This window comes from Struthio camelus, chromosome 2 (assembly GCF_040807025.1).
Source record: "Struthio camelus isolate bStrCam1 chromosome 2, bStrCam1.hap1, whole genome shotgun sequence".
Classification (NCBI taxonomy): domain Eukaryota; kingdom Metazoa; phylum Chordata; class Aves; order Struthioniformes; family Struthionidae; genus Struthio; species Struthio camelus.
The window spans coordinates 45,225,386-45,250,287 of NC_090943.1; the positions used below are offsets into that span (position 1 = coordinate 45,225,386).

General features: G+C 41.6%; 1 protein-coding gene across 5 annotated transcripts in view; it reads left to right on the forward strand.

Annotated features, from left to right (window-relative positions):
- The first annotated feature begins 5,551 nt into the window (after positions 1-5,551).
- LRRC3B (leucine rich repeat containing 3B) overlaps positions 5,552-24,902 on the forward strand; it is a 60,768-nt gene continuing 41,417 nt past the window's right edge. The window contains exon 1 of one of the 5 annotated variants that reach the window (XR_011139686.1): positions 5,552-5,733. The gene's annotated coding sequence lies outside the window, so the exon portion shown is untranslated. Of the gene's footprint in view, positions 5,734-6,382; positions 6,545-16,101; positions 16,210-17,172; positions 17,253-24,902 lie in introns of those variants that run through there. The other 4 variants (XM_068935462.1, XM_068935464.1, XM_009687932.2 and 1 more) reach the window with 4 other exon arrangements.

Sequence of the window (24,902 nt, forward strand, 5' to 3'; positions counted from 1 at the left end):
GGTATAATTCAAGCCATCTTGGTTTAACCATAATGGAAGAAGTCGCACAGATATGTCATTCTAATGGGTTTAGGGCTAGATGGATTACCATGGCATCTAGCCTGACTTGACCCTCCTTCCCTCCCTGTTTGAGACCACCACATCCATTACAAGTTCCCCCAGAAGCTGAATTAAAGTCCATCTTTGAGAAAGACAGCCAGAGTCTTTAGGACATGATTAAACAATGGTGAATGCATCACCTCTTTTCGTAAGCTCTTGCAAAGTGTAATTACCTTTACTGCTAGAAAATTGCATCTGATTTCAAGGTTGATTACATCTAACCTTAAACTTCCAGTCACTGGATTTAGTTGTGCTTTTGTCAGCAGGAGTGAAAAAGCTTACAGCTATCTGTTATCTTTTTCATGTATCCTCTCAACCTTTCTTCAGTAAGTGGAATTTATCCAGCTCCTTAAGTCTCCCATCTCAAGACCTGTGCTTGACTCCCAAAATATTTTGGATTTTCTCCAATATTTTCTCATCTTCCTTAAAGTGCAGATGGCAGAACTGTGCTTGGTATTTTGGAAACATGCAAGGATTGTGTTGAGTCCCTTCCACAGCGTTGCACTGAGATCTCATGTTGGGGGTGATTATCTAGGGTAATAATCTCTTTTAGTCATTCTCCGAGTCTCTGCTTTCTGAGATAGCAACCATTCCCACAAGTTTTCTGGTTCCCAGAGGTATTAATTTACGTTTGACTATATTAAAATGATTTTAGTGCACTGACTGTTGGACAGTGATCATTTAAGCAAACAATTTAAATCACTGCAAAAGCAATACATCTTCTTTATTTACTCTGCTAAAAGGTACTGTGTCGTATGCAAGCCTTAAAAGCAAAGATTTTATCTCATGGCTGAGACTGCTGAAAACAATACAAAATTGTATTAGATGAAGACTGTTTCAGGACTGTGCTGGAAAAGCTCCCCACATTGAATGAAACCTCCCCATTAAAGGACTACGTTTTGAAATTTGTCAGTGAGATACTTCTTAATCCTCCTAACGTGTACCCTATTAATTCCATGTAATGCAAGACCTGAAATCAAAATGTCATGTGGTATTAAGTCAACTGCCTTGCAGAAATCCAAGTATGTTATACCAGTACAGCAGCTTTTCTCATGTACGCCTATAATCTTTTAAATAAATCTTCTAAATAAACAAAAACTCCAAAACAGGTATGTCTGACAAGATCTAATTTCTACTAACTTGTGTCGATTATCATACAATATATTTACTCTCCAGTTCTTTTTCTCATATTTAAATATCCCAGAAATGCATACTATTTTGTGAAGCAGCTCAAAACATCAGTTCCAAGTAATGGATGGAGCATAGCAGAAACATATATTTCACTACCTATATTTTTCCCTAAATTAGAGCTCGGTGTAGTGTAAGCAGAATGAGCTGAGCCTGTTTACAACTGCTGTTTCTCTTCTAGAGCTGATGAATTATTGACAATCTACACATTTTCTGCTATTTAAAACAGAAACTCTGTTGTATAATACAGTGCAATTCCTCACTATATAGAAAAGAGAGTAAGTGCAAAAACTAGAGAGGTCTTCCAGAATGATAGAACTTAACAGATACAACAAAATATAAGCTACTGGTTCATCTTGAAGAGATTATTTAAGGCTCCATCCTCGAATCCTGTAAGAGCAGCAGTGCTTAGAAGATCAAGATGGAATCCACAAGTATGCAAATTGCTAGCACAAGGCTTAAGGGAGATTAAGTGATGTAAAGGATTTATGCTGGCCCTCTGCAAAGGTAGTTTTTCTCCATTATTAATCTTCTTGGGGCAAATCCTTAGCACCTATAAACACATGAGTAAAATGCCTGTGGGCTGAGAGCAGCATGCAGATCGGTGGCATCACCAACTTAGAGACAGTAGAAACAGATACCCAATTTAGGAATATGGCTACAGCACAAACACTACAATTTGTGTTGCTTTTAGCATTCCCAGGATGCAACATTTCACATTTTTTGCTGCTCTATGGCTCTATGAAGACTACTGTTCTGGGCCCTACGTATGTCCCTTTTTTTTGAGGATAGAGTAATCCCAGTGAGAACATGCTGGTGATACATCTCTTTGCACTGTCCTCTACAGAAAATCACACTCTGGCCCATGAAAAGAAGAAATAGTTTGAACACCTACAACATGTGCTGTTACAGGTGAGAAAATTGGGAGATTTCGTTCTTTAACATACGTACTTCTGGCATATGGATTTCATACCATTGTCAGCTGTGAAAAAATTAATCCACTAGTGAAGGGAATGTAAATTAATGGACAAAGAGAAGGTCACTTGATTTATCTCAGTACTGCAAGAAGTTACATTATTTACTGATTTCTGTGCAAGGTTATGAATATCTGGGAATCTTGAATAGAATGTACCAGATGATTCTTTAATTTACCCATTGAAATATTTTGTTAATGTTCATAAATTGTTAAGGATCCCGTCCCATAAAGTCTTATTCTCATGGATAATCCTTACTCTCAAACAGTCCTACTGCAGTATATAGGTTTATTTGCATTAGAAAAAATAATTTGTGTAAAGGTTTGTAGTACTGGGTCCTTAAATATTTATAAACACTGATCAAAATTATTTTATGAGGTAAACTGAAGAACCATCTGGCATCACCTATTATTTTATGTTCCCTAATTTTCATAACTATGCGTGCAGAAGTCAGAAAGTATTAGCAGTTCCTTTCCTTATCTGAAGGAAGCCAAATGACCTTCTCTTTAGCCATTAAACTTATATCTCTTCCTAATAGAGGATTAATCCTTTCACTTCTATTCATCATGTAAAATGGATGTGCCAGCCAATAACCTAATGAGCAAATCTGCTAGTGGGTTTGCTCATGGAGCATATTCTCGAGAGTTAAAAAGTTTCTTCTGCCTAGAAGAATAATATATTCTTTCTACTCCACACGCAGCTAACGGAAGGGGTATTATATCAGTCGTATTTCAGTTCTTAAAATCTGTGACATTTTTAACGGCAAGTAGCTGTGCATCCCTTCACAGTAATTTTCCCCAGTAAAATGACTTTTTTGTCTGCTTCAAAGATATACCAAACACCCATTAATTTCAACTAAGTTACAGACGCTTAGCTGCTCTCTGGAGCAAGACTTTGAATGTAAGCAAGCAAACCAGCGACTCATATGCAGCTGGTCCAAAAATTTCTTATGAGCTGCAATTCCGACAACAAAGAAATAAATATTTCTACCCCTCTGTGAAATTCTTTTTCCCTCAACACAAGCAATCACACTTAAGTTAACAGGATGAATAACATAACGACTACTCTGGTAAGTAAAGTCATGCAAGCTAAGATTTGTATTCCTTTATGTTTTTATGCTGTGTAACTCTACAAATGGTTCATTCTGCAGAGCACACCTAGAGATTCAGTTTTAAAGGGAAATTGACCCATGGAAGATACGGCATTTTTACCTAATGAAAGATTTTTTTTTCCTGTTGAGCAAAATGAAAAGCAGATCTGCTAATCTTTTTTCATTTAAAAAAAATATTCAACAGCAGCAAATCCCTCCAAATAAGCAGATTTGCAATGCCTCTGAGGTAAATATTAGCACTGTGGGCACAAGCAACCACATACATCCACCCTGGCTGCTGTACCCAGCTGTTGCGCACCTGTATTCTGAAGAGGAAAAAAAATATTAAAACAAGTCAAATTTTGGATCGATGGCTCCAGCACGTTAGTTTTTGGGTTCTCAGCAGTGATTAATATTCCTCTACCGCCTTAAAATGAATCTAAGTTGGTTTCAGTCAAAGGAAAGTCTGAAAATCACGTCCCATCGCAAATAACACGAAGCTAGCAGTCCAGTCATGGGTCCTTCTGGGCACTGACTTTGTGGCATAATCCAGCCCGTTCTGACCATGAATATATGCTCACGTATTAACTGTTTAGTTTTCGACTGGGTACGGCTTCACAGATTGGTTAAGTCAGTGAGTGTGAGGACCATCTAAGAAACTGACAAAAGTAATTTTATCAGGTTTCCTCATACGTGCTCTTTCCGTTTATATTAATAAGAATGTACAGTGATAAGCACACATGAACACGTCACTGAGCTAATTTGCGAATATTCCCAAGAGCAAAAATGCAGGATTTGCTATAATACAAAGGCCTAGTTCTACATAACCTTGCCAATATAACTCAGACAAATTACTCTGGGGAGTAAGTATTTACTTGGGTAGAGACTCCCAGGGCTGAGTTTTAATGATGGAGAACGGAATTTAGCAGTGTACTAATCACTGCTATTTTCCCTTCTTATCCTCCCCTCCCCCAAGGCCATCTACTCTGTGGTCATTAACAGTGGTTCTTCTAACCAAGCAGTCTCTTTTTAACAATGGCATATATGGACATAACACAGTTTGTGTAGTTAAGAGGCAAAAAACCCCCTTGGAAATCCAAGCCATTTTCTTTTTACTTAGCATCTCGGAAGGCTTTTACCTTAACACAAAGAAAATAAGCTACCAAGCAGCGAAGCGTCTTTCTTAAACTCTTCCACCTAGGTGCTTTAAACTGGAGACAGACATCAGAAACCTTTGCTGCACAAAGTAAATAGAAGGTTTATATTGCACACAGCCAGAGCGGAAATGTGCACAACAGAAAGTACGTTTGAGTGAGAGTGGCAGCCACTGCTGCTGTTGCCTCAAGCCTGCATTTGGACAGTGGATGCAATTGCTGCAAGGTAGCGCATTTCACAGAAGTATCGTTCCGAATTACAGAAGTCATCCTGGCGAGAATCGTGGTAGATCTAAAGAGGGGCCTGAATGGTCCTAAGCAGGAGGTTGGTTATGTTACACCCAGGGTAGGTTCGCCTATCTTAGCAAAAGATTATCTTAGCAAAAGAAAAAACAGCAGGTTTGCCAAATCAAGTACTATCTGCTGGTAATAATTTTTTCTTTTTTTCAGTAAGACTGGCAAGAACAAGTCATCTAATTCGTATTTTGTTGGGGAACGGGGAAGGCAGCAGGGAGACCAGCCGAGGCAGTCCTGCACATCTTAGGAAATAAACTCAGCGCGTGCCAGCACGGCGAGCAGTGTTTGTACAGCAACAGCGATGCTCCCTGCCCTCGCTAGACCATGGCAGAGCCAGCATGTGGGGAGCATTTCGGGAGCCAGCACCCGCCGCGGGCAGCCGCCGCGACCCAGGTCAGAGGGCCTCTGCCTTTGCGCCTCCCCTGCCGGGGCAGCCCCTAGAGATGGGGTCCCCCGAGGTGTGTGTGTGTTTGGGGAGGAGGGGGAACACGTCTGGCCGCCTCCCGCCTCACCCTTCCCGGGGGTGCCCAGCCGGGGGGCAGCTCCCCGCGTCGCGCGTGGGAGCCGGAGGGGAGTCTCCTCCCTCCCCCCCGTCCCTCCCTCCCCCGTCCCTCCCTCCCTGCCCGCAGCCGCAGCGCCGGGCAGGAGGGAGCAGCGGCGGCGGCAGGCAGAGCCGCCCGGCCCCGCGGCCGGCGGAGGCAGGCGGGCGGGCGCTGCGCAGCCGGGCGCTGCCCCCGCCGCCGGCAGGCTCCGCCCGTGGCTGCCATGGAGCGGCGGCCCGCTGCCAGGTGAGGCAGGGCCGCCTGTTGCGCCGCTCCGGCGCGGGGCGAGCCGCCGCGGGGGCGCCGCAGAGGGGCGGCGCGGCAACTCCGCGAAGTTTTGCGGGAAGGCGCCGCCGCCGCCGCCGCCACCACCGCCACCGCTGCTGTGTGTAAGTTGCGGATCTCCGCGGCCGCCCTGGGTTTTTTTTATTTTTTTATTTTTTTTATTAATAATTTTTTTTTTTTTTTTGGTGCGGCGCCGCGGTAAAACTCGACGGGGAGGGAAGGGGGTGAGCAGCGCTGCCGCTGCGGAGGGGCTGCTGCCGTGCCGCGCCGCGTCGCGGAGGGACACCGTGGCCAGCGCGGATCGGCGAGAGCCGCGCAGATTTCCTCCCCCCTCCCTCCGCGACCCGCGGTCCCGGCCCCAGCACGGCCCGGGAGCGCCCAGCGCCGCGCCGGGCTGCGCCGATGTTGGGGGAAGGGGGGCGGGGAGGCGGCGGGGAGGGGGTTTGCCCATCCCCGCTTTGGAGCGAGCGAGGGAGTGGGACCCGCACCCCCCGCTGCCGTAATGAAACGGGGAGGGAGGGTGGGGGGAGGAAAGCAAGCCCCCCCGTCCCCGACATATCCATGTTTTGCAAGGCGCCTCTGCGCGGTGCGCACGCCGTGTGCGCGGGGCGTGCAGGCGGCGAGGAGCGAGCGCGGGGCGCGGAGCCGGCGGGGGGGGGGGTGAGGCGGAGGCGCGGGGGGCGGAAGAGAGAGAAAGAAAGAAAAAGAGAGGCGAGGACGCTGTTTGTGCTGCCTCGGGATTTTTCCCCTTCGCGACCCAGCAGGACCAGTTGCTACGGAGCAGGCGGCGATGGCTGTGCCGGGGAGGAAAGGGCTGCCGCTCCTCCGCGCCTCGGCTGCGGCTCGCCCTGAACGCGAGCAACAAATGGCAGCGGGGTGGGCGCCGGCTGCAGCGGCAGGGCTGGCTGCTGCCAGGTGAGCTGCGGCCACCCCCAACCCGGCCCGGCACCGCAGGAGGGCCGGCGGGGAGCGGCAGGTGCAGCCCGGCCTGCCCCGCGCATCCCGCCGGGTGCTGTGCAGGGGTGCTGTGCCCCAGCGGCCGGGGCGATGCGGCCACGGCGTGGGCTTGGGGCGCGCTGGCACGCCAGGCTAGCGGGGGTGCCCCGAGCAGGACACCACCGCGACCCTAAAGCCGGTGGTGAAATGACACCGTGGCTTGCAGGCGTGGGAGCGTGTGTGCGCGCTGTGCCCCGGCTCCGAGAACAGCAGGCTGCTCGCTCTCGCCTTGCTTACGCGCCCGGAAATTTTTTGGCCCCCCAAAATCTGGAATGCAGTGGTGCCAGCGGTAATGCGCCTCCTCCTTCTTGGCTTCTTCCGTCAAAAATGAGAAGGTCTGGGAGTACTCGTTGGAAAATACTAAAGCGATTCAGGCTGCAATGTATCGCCCAGTCTTTCTGAATATCTCTAGACAGCAGAAATGGTGTGATTACAAAATAAAACCGGTCAACTTGAAAAGCTTGAAATAACCAGCTACTTACTCAGAATGAAAACCAGGCAAATTACATTTAATGCTAGTGTCAACAAAGTGAGCACAGAGGCATTTGCGTCTGTATGAAAATGACAAAATAAGCTAATGTTTTTGAGACGATTGTAATTATTTAAAAAATAATAACCATGAGAAATTGTTAGGTATTTGCAAGGAAAGGAAAATGAGTACATTTAGAGCCTAAAACTTTGAATAGGATAGCCTTTTCTGAATGCTGGAACACAATTGGCAACAATTTGTTCATGTGGTAATCTATCTAATGATTTATACATTTAAATTGCAAGGTGTGTGTCACGCCCTACGGGAAGTGGTAACTTGAAGGCTTTGCTGTAGAACACTGCAGTGTTCACATGGTTTACATTTTGATATTATTTTTAGTAATTTAATTAAAAAGGATAGACACACGATGAACTTGTAGTTTGATTTAGAGGGAAAGAACAAAGTAATTAAGCTGTAGAATAAACTAATTTGCAAAACCTTTGCTATGTTCACAGTCCGCCTGCTTCTAATTTTCTAGTTTAGGCTCTAAATGGTAATCTTGCTTGGAGTTAATGTTAGCAGTGGGATTGCTTAGCTGTTTCTGCAGCCCTTATTCGTGCAAGTTGCCGAGGGTTTCTATGGGACTACTCCTACAAGAAGGAAATGCTCATATGACTCACGGTAGCAGGATTGGGCCCGTTGTCAGGTAGTCTGAAATATGGTGCTTTGTGGGACCCGCGCCTGTTGAAGCTAGTGAGGGGGCTTTGACTTCGGCAGGAGCAGAGCTTGGGTTAAGTCCAGATCTCCTGCGTTCATTCGGCTATTGCTGATGGGTCACTGATCACTAATCTCACTTTCCTTGAGCTCTGCTGTAAAATGTGCCCTGACTTCAGTCTGAGTAAGATGAGGTGCTGTGGATGATTGCAGTTTACCATTGGCTTAGGGCAAGTTGAAGCTGCTCGGCTTCTTGGAGATCAGGCCCTGAATGAATGAGAAGGAGGATCTTATCAGCATCTACCAAAAATCCATGGGTTTTGCCCCACATGGGAGACTAATTGAAAAGGAAGTGTCATTTGATAGGCATATATGTTTATGCCTTGTGCTAGTAAAGTCCAGGAGAGTTTTGCCACAGATGTAAACAAGAACAAGATTTAAGGAAGCTGTTGTGGTCTTTTCAAAGATAGGAATTTTTTTCTGCTTCCATTGAAACCATCTTAGAACCTGAGCAACTTCAGAGCAAATATATATTGTCAACTCAAGAAATAATCTCCAAACAGTAGAACTGAAATTTTTAAGATTAAACTTTATTTGGAAGTGCAAACTTGGACATTTAAATTCAGGGAACATGTTTTGCTTTATTACAGAATAGCCTTTTGACTCAGTTAAATAATGAGGCGCTTTTAAAATCCAGCTTTTATAGGTAGTTTCTGTGACTTGAGTAGGAATTCATGTATCAATAGCGCAAGAGATACTTGGCTCACCGCCAGGATGATTTTAAACGTTTTAGTGAAATGAAGACTCTAAGAAAGCAAGAAAATGTGTAGAAATATTTATTACTGTTTCAATTAATTAGAAGATCAACTAAGGATGGTCCTTTTTCGGAATGGGATTTGCAGTCACAGGCTTTACATTTAACTACTGTCCTTGTTGTTGTCTACATGCATGGTCTTTGGATCAGTCCCCACTTCAGAATGTAGATTAAATTGGTGTTCTGCTGCTAGTGGAATAATCTTCATGTTTTTTTTCATCCAGGATTCTTTTTATTAAATATAAATAAAACTTATGAATCTATGACAACAGAACCTTATTTTAAAATGATGACGAGTATTTTGAACCAAGAATGAAATATTGGAGTTCATGAAATCTACAGCCTTTACCTTAGCTAGTTTGACCAACTCTTTTAACATATAAACTTATTAACTATAAGTAACCTCCTGAAAGGTGCAGATCTGTTAGAGCGCTTCCGTGCTGGTATGAATGGAAAGTGAATACGTCTACAGAAACTACAAGCAATAAGGGTATAGGAATTTCTCGGCATGTTCGGAAAGTATTTTTAAATGGTTTAGAACCTGTAAGTACATCCATGAGTGTTTGCCTTCTGCTCTTAAATCCAGCACGCTCTAGGTTAGGTTGCATCAAATTTAGTGGTCTTCTCTTCTTGTGAATTTAAACCTTAGCTTCTTATTTTAATCCAGCACCTTTCATAAGGTAGTTTCTGTGCTTCCTCCTTTGCTGGTGCCGTTTGTTAATATGGACGTACAACAAACATGTGAATGCATCACAAACGAAAAGAGCAGTATGACGTGCTGTCAGCTTTACTTGCTGCTTCATCTGAGCTCATGATCTAGATAAACAGTTGCCAAACCCACTGTTGCAGAGATCTTGTTATTTGACAATAATTTAGATGCATGCCCTTGCTTCATGAAGATTTCCACATGTAATTGATGTCTGTACTTACAGTTGATGGCTTCCGTTGTTTACTCCTATAGATAAGGCTGCATTTAGAGTCTAAACTGGCATGTTTCACATAGAGACTTTGTTTGGGCTTTAAAGAGTAAATGCAGTACTTAACTGCTGAACAGAAAAAGTAACTTTTATTGTTCTCCCTGTATTTTTAAATGCTCTATTTCTACCTTTGTCTACCTTAGAATTTTTAAATCAGTTTCTTTCCTCACTGACTTCAGCACTGGACATGGGAAAAGTCTTTACCCTAAGGGTCGGCCCAGCTCCCAGGTCCTGCGTTCCCTCAGCAGGGAAAAATCTACCGTCGCCGAATTAAAATGCGTTTTCTCTCTCTGGAGGGGTGCACTTTTATAAAGACGAAAGAGAGAAATGGGAACAGAGGAAGAAGTCCAGATGCAATAGAAGTAGGGGAAAAGTGAAAGACAAGAGAAACGTGTAGGCTGAACTGGGCTGTTGACCATGTTCTTTTCTCGGGATTAAGTCAGTGGTTGGGTCCAGCCTGGCCCTTTGGCTTGGTTCCCTGCCGTGCCACAGCCTGACAGAGTGACTTCGGAAAAAAGGAAAAGATATTTTCAGTGGGAGTTAGAAGCTTTTGTGGGCACATGGACTTTACTTTTTGTGTGTCTCAGCTCGCTGCAGATAAAAAGATAAATGGTGCTGGTAAAAGGCCTTTTCAGAGATACGTTCAACTGTATAATTGGAATTTTTACTTAAACAGAGATGAAAATTAATGCTACAGATCTTGACATACTTGATTAAGGTTTACCTCTGCTTCTCAGGGTCCGTTCAACTGGTTAATGTGTGTTTAAAATACATTTTTGTCCTACTTTCGTAAGAGTTGTATAAAGGTGTTAACTTGTGCTTTGAGAAGAAGAAAGTTGATCTCTACCAGCTAAATAGTACTATACAGATAAGATAACAGGAGGAACTGAGAGGAAAGGTGGTAGAGATGAATGATAGCAGTTAAAAGGCATGCTATGTGGGCTTGGAAGCAGGAAAGCAAATGGAGACTATTTAATTATTTAAGGAACAATAAATAAAGAGACTGGCTATAAAGTAACAGTAAAAAGAGAGGCAAACAGAGTAAACAAAGTTGAGAAAGGAAAACAACACGTGAGGAAAATAGATGGACAGGAAGGATGGGAGGCGATGGATCTTTTTAATTTTTCCATAGAATATTCATTTGGAAAATATTATCTGTATATTGCAGCACTTACATAACAGCCTGCATTCTACTCAAATCATGGCAGTCTGATGGAGTTGTCTTCTGTTAGGGGGTTGCCTCATCATAATCTGGCTTCTTTCTCTGGAAACACAACCTCAGTTAATAGGCATGTGTTTTTAAAAGTGGCGTGTCTTAGTGACAGGCAGTCTTGAAAGATGTACTTTGTTGATGTTGTTAGTTTTTAACGGTGTTATAATTTTCTCCTCTCCTTTCAAAGTTACAGTGAAAGCTGTTGCCCCCCCCCCGCCCCTTTTCCCCCTGACATATAATACTGTAGTTTTAAAAGGCAATATTTAAGCTGAAAGGGACTTGACCCAATTTTGGTAAACTGTGAAAAATTAACTAAAGATATCTTGCATATAATGATCATGGGCATTCAGGGTCTCAGGGTATTCATCTTTTTATAAGACTAAAGATATCTCGCATGTAGCAATCATGGGCATTCAGGGTATTCAGCTTTTTATGAGAGTGCTTGAAGGACTGAGTACTTAATAGGCTTGTATTGAGAGTTAAAGGGATATGTGAAAAACATGTCAAGGTTGTTTCACTTATTTAGATTAAAAATATGTTTCTTGGGTACAGCTTTCTTCCCTGTGTTCTTTATGTGAAGTGTTGTTATAATACTTTAAAGGAAACATTTTTATGTGCATGTAACAGTGTTCAGCAAAAGGCTGGAGCTTTTGGACATTTAAATGAGTCTATTCCAATTGCTATTATAGAAGACATTGCAATTAAGAGTAGACAAAAAAAAAATGGCTGTGCAGTATTCAGTTCATAAAACTTATCTTCCTACCTCAAGAATCATACACTTATCATACACTCGGGTTTTCTTAGGCAAGCACTTCTTATTAGAAGAAGAACTGGGACAAAAATTTTATATGAAGTTGCTCACTAGATCATGTGGATCACAAAATAAGTTTAACATACCAGTATTTTAATTCTTGACTTCCTTACCAGTTTCCTTCATGCTGGATGATGAAAAATGGTACAATCTATTTAGATAGATTTAAATTATTTTTACTTTTAATTCTTCATATTCGCATTTGTGTATTGTATTTAATATGTTGTTACCTTAAAAAAAAAAAAAAAAGGTTTTTTTTGGTCTGAAGTTTTATTCTGAAATGGTGGTATTGCATTTTTTTCCTTGTAGAAAAAAGTGGTATTTGCCAAGAAAAAAAATCTGGAATCAGTAAGTGCAAATTCAGGAGTTGTAGAGAAGAGGGGAAATGCTCAAAGGCAGCAGGCAGTTCACAAGCCTGGGAATCACGAAATCTAGGAGGTCAGTCTTTGTAGCACGTATGGCTGGGAGGTAGGGTTTTTTTTTTAAATACACTACAAATGACCTAATCTTTAAAATGCATCATTTCATCTATACTATTTCAAGTGATTTACTGTTATTAATGTGTCTAAAGAGAGTGACCCGTAGTTTTTTTTTCCTGCAATGAAGGTAACGGAAGTACCACTGCAATCGCAACGTTCAAATAGACATTTCTAAATGTCCTTTCTGCCCTTGTTTTCGGCTTTGTTGACTCCAAGTCATTGAGAAGAGAACTGGTGACTTTTGAATAGTCTACTTCTAACAAAGTTTATAATAGGATAGAATATTACTATTCATGAATATATGTTGGTTCCTATCTGAACAAGCACTTAAAGGCAAGGCCAGTATCAGAAGTAAATTGCTTTTAGATACTTATTTGCAAATTTTGCTACTGGCTAAGTGTTTAGTCCTGCTCATTAGATAAAAATATGGATCGTTCTTTATTCTCTTGCTACTAGAGTATCTCTTCTTTTTTAAGGTGGGGAATTCCAAGCTGTATTTCAAGAGAAATTGTCTACATTACACTATAAAATAAGAAAAGAATGGAAAATTGTTGTTTTCTAGAATCTTCAAACTTAGAATGAAGCAACTGCGAAAACATCAGATTACAGCATCCTCTCAGAACTTCAGCTGTCAGTTCTTAAACACAGCAAATAGATAAAGCATACCAATTGCAATATATGAAGAACACCTCAGCTTTGCCTTAAAAGCAGCACATAGATGAAGCAGGCAATAAGCAGTCCTTTTCCTTTTTCCTGCTCAAGTAAACAATCCTTTTTCTCCAATGTATTTTAGGCTGCGAAGCTGAGATGTCATGTCTGTACAGAAGACTAGATTTCTGATCTCATACTTGTTTTTAAGCACAGTATTGTCTCTGTCTCTAAAATCCTTTATTTTAAAAAATCGTGTTGGTCATTCTCTGTTTCCAGAATCTTTCAAGGTTTTTGCCTTTTGACAGAAGACGAACTACAGATTGTATACATAGTCTCCTTTTCATTTTCATCAGTTACGTGGTATGCTTCTTGGCAGCTCTCATGCATGAATACTTATTTTGCTAGAGTAGGAGATGACAGGATTTAGACATATAAGAAACCTAAATCTTTGGCTCAGGAAAGTGTCTGGTTGGATACAAATGGTATTTCAATAACTTTTGATCCAAAAACTTTTCTTGCAAAGCAGCATGACTGTTCTTGCCAGTCATGGCAGGTGCTCCATCTGTACAAATACTGTTTAATTTGGACCGTTCTAGCTTAACGTTTTTCACTATCTATCTGCCACGTTTTCAACAAATTTTCTCAGTTCTTTAAACAAGTGTGAGGCAGCAGTGTGGAACAAAATGGACAGAGGCCAAGCACTCCCTTAATTATAGCAGATTCTTTTTAACGCACTGAACAACAACAGTCAACTGTGCAGTGTTAGTAGTATTGCAGCTTCCTTGGTCGTGAGCCAAAAAACATATTTGCATGAATCTGTTAAAATTTGAATCCATGCTGCTGTATCGTCTCATATCGCCTCAACCCTTCTCATTGACCTACTGCATGAACAGCTATGAACATATCAGCTGTATGCTGTTCTTTTGATCTGTTTTGTTTGGCAATAATTGACATGTCCTCTTTCTTTGTTGTCTGAGAACGGCTTTTTGTCACAAGCCAACAATTGGAATATTTGCTACTACACTTTGCCACTGGTTGCAGTTCCTCAGTGCATATTAATTCACAAAAAGCTGATGTGCTCGATAGCTTTCTTTATTTGGAATCAGACTGCCAGCCAGCTCCGATAAAACGTTTTTGTGTTAGTTTCAGTATGAGTTTGTGTAAAAATACCTTTCAAAATTGGACCTTCTGTACGGCAGTATCACTACGCCACAAACATACTGCTGCAGAAGCCTGGTCTTCCCAAGCTGAGAGAAATTCTCTCTGTTCAGTGTCATCTTAGTATTGTCGTTGTGACATGTACAACTTACCAGGCGATGCTTTGATGATAAGTAACTTGCTTTACAAAGCTTATGGATGTTTGATTTAGCTGGTGGAGTCATTAGAAAAACATGAGGCGAATGAGGACTGTGCAGGTTGCTCTGGTCTTTATTTTCACTCTTGCTGTAGAGCTGCAGATGGGTGAATGGTGGCTTTCGGTGTACGCTCCAGAAGCAGCCTGGCTGACTGGAGTTACTGTGTCTTGGTTGGTTGTTGTTTTAATGAAGTTATTTTAATCATGTGTGCTAAAACTGCTAGTTTTCAGTTCTGGTTCTAAAAGTTGTGGATTGCAGCCTTGAATCCTGAATTGCAGAGCAGCACTTTCCATACCCTCCATACATCAGTAATTAACTTCGTTAGTGTAAGGTTATGGGGAACTAGGGGCCAATTCTGTGACCACATGTATTCTTCCATTTACTTTGCTACTCTATGCAGCCTACTCAATTGCAGTGAAGTAGTTATGCTGGTATGGCTTAGTGTACAACATACTAGTCTGCAGGGTCAGGGCTGCTCACCCCTGCTCAAAACCTTTGCTGCTGATGTTACTTGAGCAAGTTAACTAAATCAGTTCTCTCTTCTGCATTCACAGTTTCCTCACTTTTAAAAAGAGTATTATTAATAATTTTCTTCTAAAATTATGTAAGGACAGTGGTTGAAAACACTATTGCATTTAATAAATACCTATTTTGTAATAGAAGTTGCATCTTTGCCAATGCAGAAATGATGAGTGTGTGTGCAAGAGCTAACACGGCTGCAAAAGCATGCAGTCTCAGCCCTTCTGTTGTTGTTGTTTGCGTATGTCGGAGCATTCAATTGCAGATAAAGGGGACTGACAGGGTAACTTTTTAGTGACTTAAATCTTTCTCTGTCAGCTGCAGTATTTCATTTCTAAGAATCAACTATCAGGGAAGTGCACTTCAGTATTGCCATGTAGAAGAAAGCCTGCTTGTTTTTTAATTACTGATTTGGAGCTTGTGTTCAGCTGATGGGAGTAAACACAGGCTGATTGCTGGGGTAGAAAGTTCACAATAGTAAATACTGGAGACTGGTCAGAGGTGGACTTCTTATTTATGCTGACAGAAACTCATGCTTACTGTTTTCAGCAATATACGTTACTGTTCTTGGAGTTACCTAATGATGTCCTTGGATAAAAGGGATGCTTCTGCAAATAGTTCCATTTCAGTCTGAGAAATTAGCCATAAACTTTGTTCCTTCTCCAGTATTAGACTAGAAGTTTTTATTTGACAACTTAATAGTTGTACCTAAGCTACCTTTGAAAATATTTGGTACTTGGATTTTATTAGTTTTGAATATATTACTTTTCAAAAGAGTTTTTATAGTTCTTACTAAATAAAGAATGAACCTGGAAAAGGGAAATTAAAAGCTAATGCTCTGTTTGTGTCTTTGCTTCCAAAATAAAACCAATATAAAAATGTTTAATTGCAGTATCTTTTCATCATCTTCACACCAGAATGGGAAAAAAAAACCTAATCGGTGAAAACCATTTGAAACCTGTTGCCTGTGCCCTAGTCTTTCTTTTTCAGATTAGAGAAGAAAATTGTATTCCTCTGATGTGATAAGGAGAATATTGCTATTCAACAACTGTGATGACGAGAAAAGAAGATGCTGTGTTGAAAGCCAGGTACCCTGCTGCTGTGCAGTAGCAGTGGTGCTGAAGTCTTGCTTTCAGTGTTGTATGAGGAAATGGGCTTTGGCACGCACGCTCACAGCAAACCTCCTTGTCCCAAAGGCAGGACGGACCTACATCCACATCAGGCCGTTGCTTTGGGGAACAGCTTTTAACTTCAGGGGCTCTGCTTGACCTTGCAAAGTTCATATTGGACCCTTACACTGTGCAGCAGTTCGAACCCCTTGTTGAAGAAAGCCTTTGCTATTTAATTATTGGTTTGACCTCCGGTGGAGTGTGTGTTTGCCCGTCCACACAAAAAACAAACAAAACCCCCAAACTCTGTCCACAGTAACTCACTGGAGGGAAGGGACTGGTGTTCCTCACCAATTGGGCTTGCAGTGTCAGGTTTGGAGGCGATAGGAGAGGGAAATGCTGCCTGTAAAGACCTGTTGGGGACACACCAGATCAAACGCCTGTGTAAGAAGGCCCAGCTAAAGCGATGAAAGGTATAAAGGACAGCTTAGCCTGACCAAACTGCTCGAACTCGGGGTTTGTCTGCGGAGGGAGGGAGGAGGCGAAGGTCAGGAAATGTTGGAACACTTTCTGTAAGAGCTGCAACTCTCCGGTAGGTGTAAAGGTAAAAGATCCTGCTAACACTAAGGTATTTCTGTGCTAAGCCTGCAATTTCTTTCTTGCCAGCCCTTTTGGAGAGGTTTTCCTGCTCCCAGAGCAAACTGGCATTTTGGGCATGCACAGGATTTGGGGATTTGCTGAGGCTGAGATATGGACACTGGTACAAAGGCCAGGTTGTGGAGGCCCTAATCCCAGGGAAGGTTCTCGGACTTTGTCTCTGGGCATCTGCAGGAAGGACTCACAGATATGAGCAGTAATGCGCTTCCCTGAGAAGCAGTCGTCTAAAAAATTGTTTGGAGTCAAGGGTTGAGCTTTTCTGCAAAAGATGAGTTTCCTTAGAGGAGGGATGGTTGGTTCAGGGTGTAACAGGAACGATGATCAATTTTTAGTACCTCCTCTTGCCAAATTTAGCTGTGCTTACTGCAATCTAAAATACTGCCATTTAAATTTTCAACATGAATGTTGGCAGTGTGAGTTGGAGATGTTTTTAATTACCATAGTTTGCACGAGGGATTCAAAGTTCTGATTCAGGGCTCCAGGAGCCCTCCTTCTTCAGCAGCTTACTGGGAAAAAATGCTCAGTTCTTTCCCCTTAGTGAACAGTTTGGGGGAATGTGGTTAGATGAACTTTCAATTTTCTGAATAATGGTGGAGTCCCATGTGCCAGTTGTGCAATATGGGCCTAAAATCTCAAACTTGCCAGTTTTTTTTTTTTTTCCTAGAACTTGTGAATTTTTGTTCTAGTTTTTCTCTGAACCAAAGTCATGTTTAAAGAGCAAAGTCCATTAAAGGTGTTGCTGAATGTTGGCACAACAAAGAAAAATAGTTTTAGAAGATGTGAGACAGCCTAAGAGGCCCGAAATGAGAGCTATATTTCTTTCTTTCCTCAAGGGAAAGTGATCGTTCTGAATAAGAAGGTAGGGTGTTCTCAAGTGATGATTTAGAAAAGTCTTCGAAAGATTTAAACAACTACAGTACTTCTACATTTCCCAATAAGGGTGAAGAAGGTTTTATTATAACATAGCAGTGTAGTGAGCTAGTCAAAAGTAAATTTTGTGTAATTTTCTTTGCAAATATTTGGATACTAATGAGAATGTTTGGAGTTGCTAACCTTTTTACTGTTTTCTTTTTGTCTTACTGTTTCTCTTCTCTTTTTGTTGTTGCTCCTTTTTGAAAAGTTATGTTTTCCCTCTCTTTAAGGTGTCAGAGCTGCATCAATTTAATGCCTTGTCTGGGGTAAGAGTTGCATGGAGCAGGGAAGCAAAAGACTTTCAGTGTAGGCACCTCGAGCGAGCCCTCTGTTTTCCCTTCCAGAGCGGATGGATGAGTCAGTCTGTTTAGGGACAGTGTTGGATTCCAGTGGGGAAAAGGAACCGTGGAAATGCATGTAGGTTCAAATCTGAGAACAACACCCAGGATTCGTTAAAGGTGTTCCCGTTACTGATTAAGTTGCTATTTGTTCTGGAAACGCTTTTTTTTTTTTTTTTTGGTTCCTGTTTAAAGATTTGAGATAAAACTATAGTATAATTCTGAGTTAATTGAGATTGCTTCAATTAAAGTGAGTGTAAGCCATCACAGATTTAAGTCTATAATGTGCATGCTGTCTCATTTTGTGATAGACTCTTGCAAAATCATAATGAAAATGTCTTCAGAATGGATAGTATTCATACTGATTTAGACACAGCATATGTCCAAATGGGAAGTGAGGTATTGTTCCTTACTTGTGATATAAAAATACTTGAAATAACTGTTTCCAGGAGTTCAGTATTGAATCTATTGAATTTATATCTACCCTTGTCATCTGACAGGCTGCTAAAACAAGATTCTACTCAAAATGATGAAAATGACAGTCATATAATACATCTCATTCCTGCAGAATGCTGTTATGTAGATGGTTCAGTAAGATTGGTATTTTACTTCGCTTGTTCAAGGACAGTCCTTTTGCAAGGAGTAGCAGAATTTGCAATAGTGTCTATAAACCCCACCTTCCCCGCCCCTTCCGCCCAGTATTGTAAAATTTCTGTTGAAACTGTACTAATCTGTGTTGGAGAAACAGCAATTATATCTTTTTTTTGGCTTGTTCCCTCTTTTTCAAACCCCAGCAGGTGCAATCTGCTTGCGATGAATTTCCTCGGCCATGTTGAGAGATCATTCTTTGCTTTTCCTGTAATGTTTTTATGTAGAATTGTTTCTGTGCTCCGTCATTGTTTGACCCTTTGCAGTTGGTAGTGAACAGAAGAAATCATATACACAGTGACACAAACTCTGCCCTCAGCCGTGCTTTATGAGAACCTGTGCCATTATGCAGTTGGCTTGGAAGGACTTAAAATATCCCATGAGATCCACTCTACTGAAAGTCGCTTTGTAAATGTTAGGGTTATTGTTTTTGCTCTAGTACATTTTATTTTAAGCTGTACCCGTACTGCAGTTGATGATACTGTTTGATAATACTGAAACAGAGGAACAAGTATGGAGTTTGAGATGTGCTTAGCTATTGGCAGAGTTTGTTGGTCTCTTGTCATAGTTAATCACAGTAGCAGACAGAATGAGCACAGGACAGGAAGCTGCTTGTATCTCTGCAGTCTCCATGCAATTCGGTTAAACTCTGGGGTCTGTCCGGTCTTGTTTTAGATTACTGCCAGGCTATTTGTGATTGGCAGAAAAATAATATACATAGAGATTTGTGTTTCTGTATAGAAGGATCCATATGACCTTTTCATGTCTTGTTTAATGCAGAACAATAGGAAATAATGTCCAGCTGGTACACAAATATGCTACTGACCACTACAGACGTGCTCTTTTCAACAGTTAGCATCTTTGACTCTTCTGATGTCGCTGGAGCATGGAAGGTGCTACGCGTCATACAGCTGGCCCATAAACAGCTGAATAACTTGAATAGCTGTCTAATCCTCCTTTTAAAAAATACGATACAGTACAGTAATAGATCTGAGTTACAATAATAGATTTGAGCAGACAGAAGATACATTCAAAGAATCCAGCCCCGAGCCACATTTACTTTTCTTCTTGGTTTCCCCTCATTGTGATCCTACTGAGACAAAAAAAGGAAATGGTGAGAAGTGAGGAAGTGAAGCAGCAGATATAATGAGATGTTTTATATACATCTCCAGTACCATCAGCAGACATTTTTACCTGCTTTTATTTTTTGGAAAATGTTCAGAAATAGGAGTCCTTTGTGTGTGTATGGGTATGTGTGGTTTTTTCCCCCTCAGACTGAATGGGTTGTTGTATGTGAATTTTTGCCAGTGCTTAATGTGGAATGGGAATAGGAAATATAGAAATTACATGTGAATTATTTATGTATCCAATTTGCTGTTGTGAATGGAGGAGAAAGGATGTTAAAAGCTGTTAATTACTATGAATTTTATTGTTACTAACGATGGTTTTAGCCACAGGCCATGTAGGCTCCAGAGGGTAACTTAGTGCCATGCAGTCTAAGAGCACTTTTGGGAGGGGAGAGAGAATATCTGCCAAAATGCTTGCTCCTGTGCACTGATGTTACATCCAGATATTTTGGCATGTTAATAGAGAAGAGTGGTGTTTTTTGTTCAAGGCCCAAAGATGAAGTTTCATTTATATTTCATCTGGAACGTCCAGAGTGGAACAAAGAATAATACAAAAGTTATAATGCTGTTGTACAGTCTTTACGTTTTTGATTCTGTTTCCTATATTCAAAGGATTTCCTAGAAACAACTTCTATTTATGTTAATCTTTTGCAATCAGCAGGTAGTCTGAAATAATCACAAAGAATACATCCTCTGCTCCAAACACTCACAACTTTCATTTATTTCAGGCTTTTTGCCTCAGAGTTCTGAAAACATAATCCTTCATTGTGTTATGCTTCATCTACTTTGCATGAATTTATCCAACAGTACCTTTTGTGAGCTTCATTAACAATGGTCATGCTATAATAAATTACATAATTTAAGATAAATTTTTAATTAAATAAGTTAACAAAAAAGTCAAAGCATAATAAATTCAATTAGGTAACATTTTCTTGTAATAAATTTGCACACATGAGGTATGCAATGAAGTAGTTCTGGGTAAAATCTGTAATTTGAAGTTTTTCAGAGCATGTCAGGCTTTGTAGCTTTACTAGTTTAAGCTTCAAAAAGGCTTTGTTTAATTTTTTTTCTTTTGAATAAATTGTGTGTTAGCCATATCCTCTTCTGCAAAGGACTAGGCAAACATAACAGAAAAAAACCAATTGTTATTAATAAGGACATGACTAAGTGTCTTGTTTGCCTCCATGGAGATGCATTTTCCAGCCTTTCTTCCCTTGTATTTCTTTTAGAGTTGCTTGCCCAAGTCAAGGCTGTTTTCTCAAACCTGGCTGTGGGCCTTCAGTTAAATTCATAGGATGCTGGGCAGAACTGGTGTGTGTTTTTGGCTGAATTGGCCAATATATACGCTGTGAAGAGGTCATTCAGAGCAAAATCTCCATGAGAGTGGTAGTTGGGCTGCTTGCCCAAGCACGTGGGAAGAAACAGTAAGAGCAGTCTCAACCCACATGTGCAATGCCATGGAGTGACCGCACGGACGTCCCACAGTGGCTATGGGCACCTGCTATTGTTTTCTCTTTCCTGAACTTGGACCCAGAAACCGCAAGATTGCTATACGGTCCTGTGCCTCCTTACCTCTCGCACAGTGCAAGTGGGCTGCTTTCCCTGGGGAGCTATTCTCCATCCACAGGATCTGGTCCAAAAAGGATAGCCTTGCTTTTCACCTGTGTATTTCAGGATTTGCAGATTTTCGTGACACTGAGTGGGGGTGTTATGATTTATGATGAAGAGACCAAGAACAGAGGTTGATTCTAAGATTGAACACAAATCAGTGGGAAAAGAGGTGTTTTAAGTTGTGAGAAGGGATTTTTTTTTTTTTAAATCGTGAGTATTTGTGTTCTTCCCTGTTGTCCCTGTATGGTCAAAGAGAGCAGTACAAAGTGAACGTGTTGGTACATCAGGTCCACTGTTCTGACATGGTGATGCATAGAGTCAGAATAATGCTTTATAATTGTCTTTCACAAGTGCAGACATCTGTATATTGAAAGATATCACAGAATCCCAGAATGGTTGAGGTTGGAAGGGACCTCTGGATGGAGATCGTCTAGTCCAATCCTCCTGCTCAGGCAGGGTCACTGAGAGCGTGTTGCCCAGGATTGTGTCCAGATGGCTTTTGAGTATCTCCAGGGAAGGAGACTCCACAACCTCGCTGGGCAACCTGTGATATGAAGAATAATGACCAGTATTTATACCTCTGTGAGGTTCTTTCCTTTTGATATTTTAATTTGGAGCTGAGTTAGAGATGCGAGATGATGGCAGTAGCATCAGCCTGTAGTTCTGAGTGATTTTCTGTTTTCTGGCTTTCTGTCCCATTATTCTATGCACCATCAAATTCTGAGGCTAGGGAATTTGGCTTTTGGCTATTCCATGAAAAACCATAGCAACAGGCCATTTGATCATGCATATGTATAATCGGGGGATGCAGGTTGAGAAAAAAGATACATACTGAGAGAGATAAGGAAAAGACAGAGGTCCTAGGTCAGTATGTGACAATACTCCCTGTGGTGCCACTGACAGCAGAAGCACTGTCTCCCAGTCTTAGATCACTGAATGGGTCACTCAGTATTATGGGAAGCAGAAAACAAGGGATTGTTGCATTTTAATACTAGCTCTGCAAATAGTTCTTCTACCTTCTGGAAGATATATCTAATATATAATGCAGTAAGTGCTGTTGTGAAGATAAAATGTCTAACTTAGCAGAGATAGTGTGTAACTTCAAAAATTCACCAGGAAGGCCGCAATCCTGTAAGCAGCTGGATATCTTACAGTTCATTGACAAACAGATTACATAATTAGTTGTCCCTCCAAAGACGTTATAAAGCCTTTCATTATATCCAGGTATTCTATCTCCCTCTGTCCTCACCTTTTTTACATAAAAAGCAAAACAGCTCTAATCCTTGAGAAGGTAGGAGGGCATAAAGTTTATACACTTCGTAGAAACGTGTCTCTTTTACAGCAAATGCCCCATTTGTATTTTATGCACCTGCCCAAACAGTTGCAGTTCCAAATTCCTGTACTTGGAGAATGTTGCATAGAGTCATTGCTGTCTTCCTTCCTAAAATTTTCAGTACCTTGTAGCATGCATAATAGCCTGGTAGTAAAGAGGAAGGGGGCATGGAGATCAAGAAAACAGAACAAAGGTGAAAGGAAAAAGTAACTGAAACATGAGGGTAGAGGAAAGATGAGTGCACAGCAAATGAGGGGGAAAAAAGTCAAGAGAAGATAGGAAAAAAAACCCGAGGTGTTAGATTAGAAAGGCGGCTCACTAATAGTCACTTATTAGGATGAGAACACGGTATATTAAACGAGAGACTCACACAAATCTTACCTTGGAGATTCAGGAGTCTCACATGTGAAGGACCTTGAGGTGACTGGGAAGAATCCCTTTCTCTCTCTTAAAGCCATACAAATTAGATGGCTGAGGCAGAAAAAAAATTTAAGTGTATCTGGAAAAGAAGGTATTAGAAATTAAAGTCTTGATGACAGGAGTGGTGTCAAATTAATACATTATGTATTTTTGGAATTAAACAATATGTCATAAACCAATTTTGTTCTGGGGAAATGTGACATCCTTCTCATCTTGTGTGAGGTTTCCGAAAGGCTGAGAAGCAAGGAAAATGTAAAGCAAAAAGAGAAGTTGTCAAATGAGGCAGCATGCAAGGAAGGGGATCGACTGCACCATTTAAACTGTAAAAATCAGCTATGGTGTATGCTACCTCTCAGTGCTACCTTTTGATAGCACTGTGCATTTAGACTGCTAGATCAGTTTTCCATTTTCAGTCCATTTTGGGGCAATAGATTTTACCTTGACCTGTAAAGCTAGTCATATCATTTTACATAGCAGTGATTTCCCAGGAAACAGAAACATAAATCTACACTGTTGCCATGAGGAACATTTTGTACCTCATAGAAGATCTGTTTTTTAACTAACAAGAGTGCAAGAGGGTTTTACTGGGCTACTGCTAATATTTGCGTTGCGGTTTTGTGTATTGAGATTTTATTTCTTCTGCTTCCAGAATCTGAATAGTTTAATAGGAAATGTAGAGCTAATGTCTGCAATCTTAAATGGTCATCCTCTTCACAAAAAGCTTCTTTTTAGAGTACCCATTGTAGAAGATGAGCTGTCCTTCCAAGTCAGTCTGTATAGGTATGAAAACGTTCAGAGCTGAACAATTAATAGTTATTATTCCCTGCTGCTGCTTTATTTCTAGCATAGTGAACATCCTTTTGGCTTTGAATTTAATCAAGGCCGGCCAGGAGCTATTGATATTTTGCTAATGCTAAGTTAAAGTGTGCCATGTGCTCTGTCAGTAGTGGCTTGGCAGAATTTAATTGTGTAGGGCAGGGATGCTCTGGGTCCCAGTAGGATAGGTGTGATATGGCTGCAATCTGGTGGGAAAACAATGTTTCACAGCCTATTGTGTTTTCGTGATGCCAGAAGGAAGTGAACAGGAGGGAGAAGTACCTTAATGGTTTTCCATCCTGCCCAGGAGTTAGGTGGTCCAGCTCTTACAAGGGGCCTTTTTCACAGCCATTGTTTGTTCCTTCTGTTCATCATGTGTCCCTGTGCTTTTTCCTCTCCCAGTTGATTGTACTGCAGATACTTACAAAGAGAAGCAAGTTAATTAGAAGCCGTGAAACAGAGATGGATTTTGAGCAAACTGGAGAAGGAGTAAGTGAAGAAACAGGTCCAAATAGGAGGGGAAGGGAAGTAGTCTTTACAGCCTTCAGATTTATTTCCCTATTAATCCATTGAAACATACATTTGGAAGTGGGAGTACAAAAATTTGGAAGTATTCCCTTCTTTGGGACATGCTAGCACATGTTGAAAGTCCCTAAATGACATATTGTCCTACACTGCCCCCTTTTGAGCACTCTTCCTGTTAATATATCTTCAGTATTGTTTTTCTTGATGAGCCCCTCAGCCTTCTCAGTCATACCCTTCAAGCTTGTTCACCCTACCCAGATTTGTGCAGTCATCGCAAAAGGTGTTGCAGCACATCTGTGCTATTTATCGAACCCCACGATGGGGCTCCTTTTCCGGGTTAGATTTGGGAGGCGGCCCGTCCGCCCACGTCACCGCCAGCGAAGGTCATCTGGAGAACGAAGGCCACATCTGCGTCTAGATGGAAGTGCCGGATTTAGGTGCTTGGTACAGCCGATGGTACATTAGGCTGCCCGGTTTTATGCCCCACAGATGTGCCAATCGCAACCAACGTCCCTCCAGCTCACAGCCAGGGTAAAGCATAGACAGAGGTCCAGCGGTTCCGGAAGACTGAGCAGACTCACCGTCTATGTGAAGAATTTTACTCTGCTTTAGTGAACTAAAGGTTTATATCGGCAAGCCTGATCTACCGAGCTAGGTCAGGCGGTAGGCTGCCACCACTTGGTCCTGCTACCTCACGCGAGGCCAGAGGACCTCACAGGGCCCATGCCCTAAAGCAACGCCCGGGAGAGCGCAGACGCTGGCTCAGGAGGGAACCACTG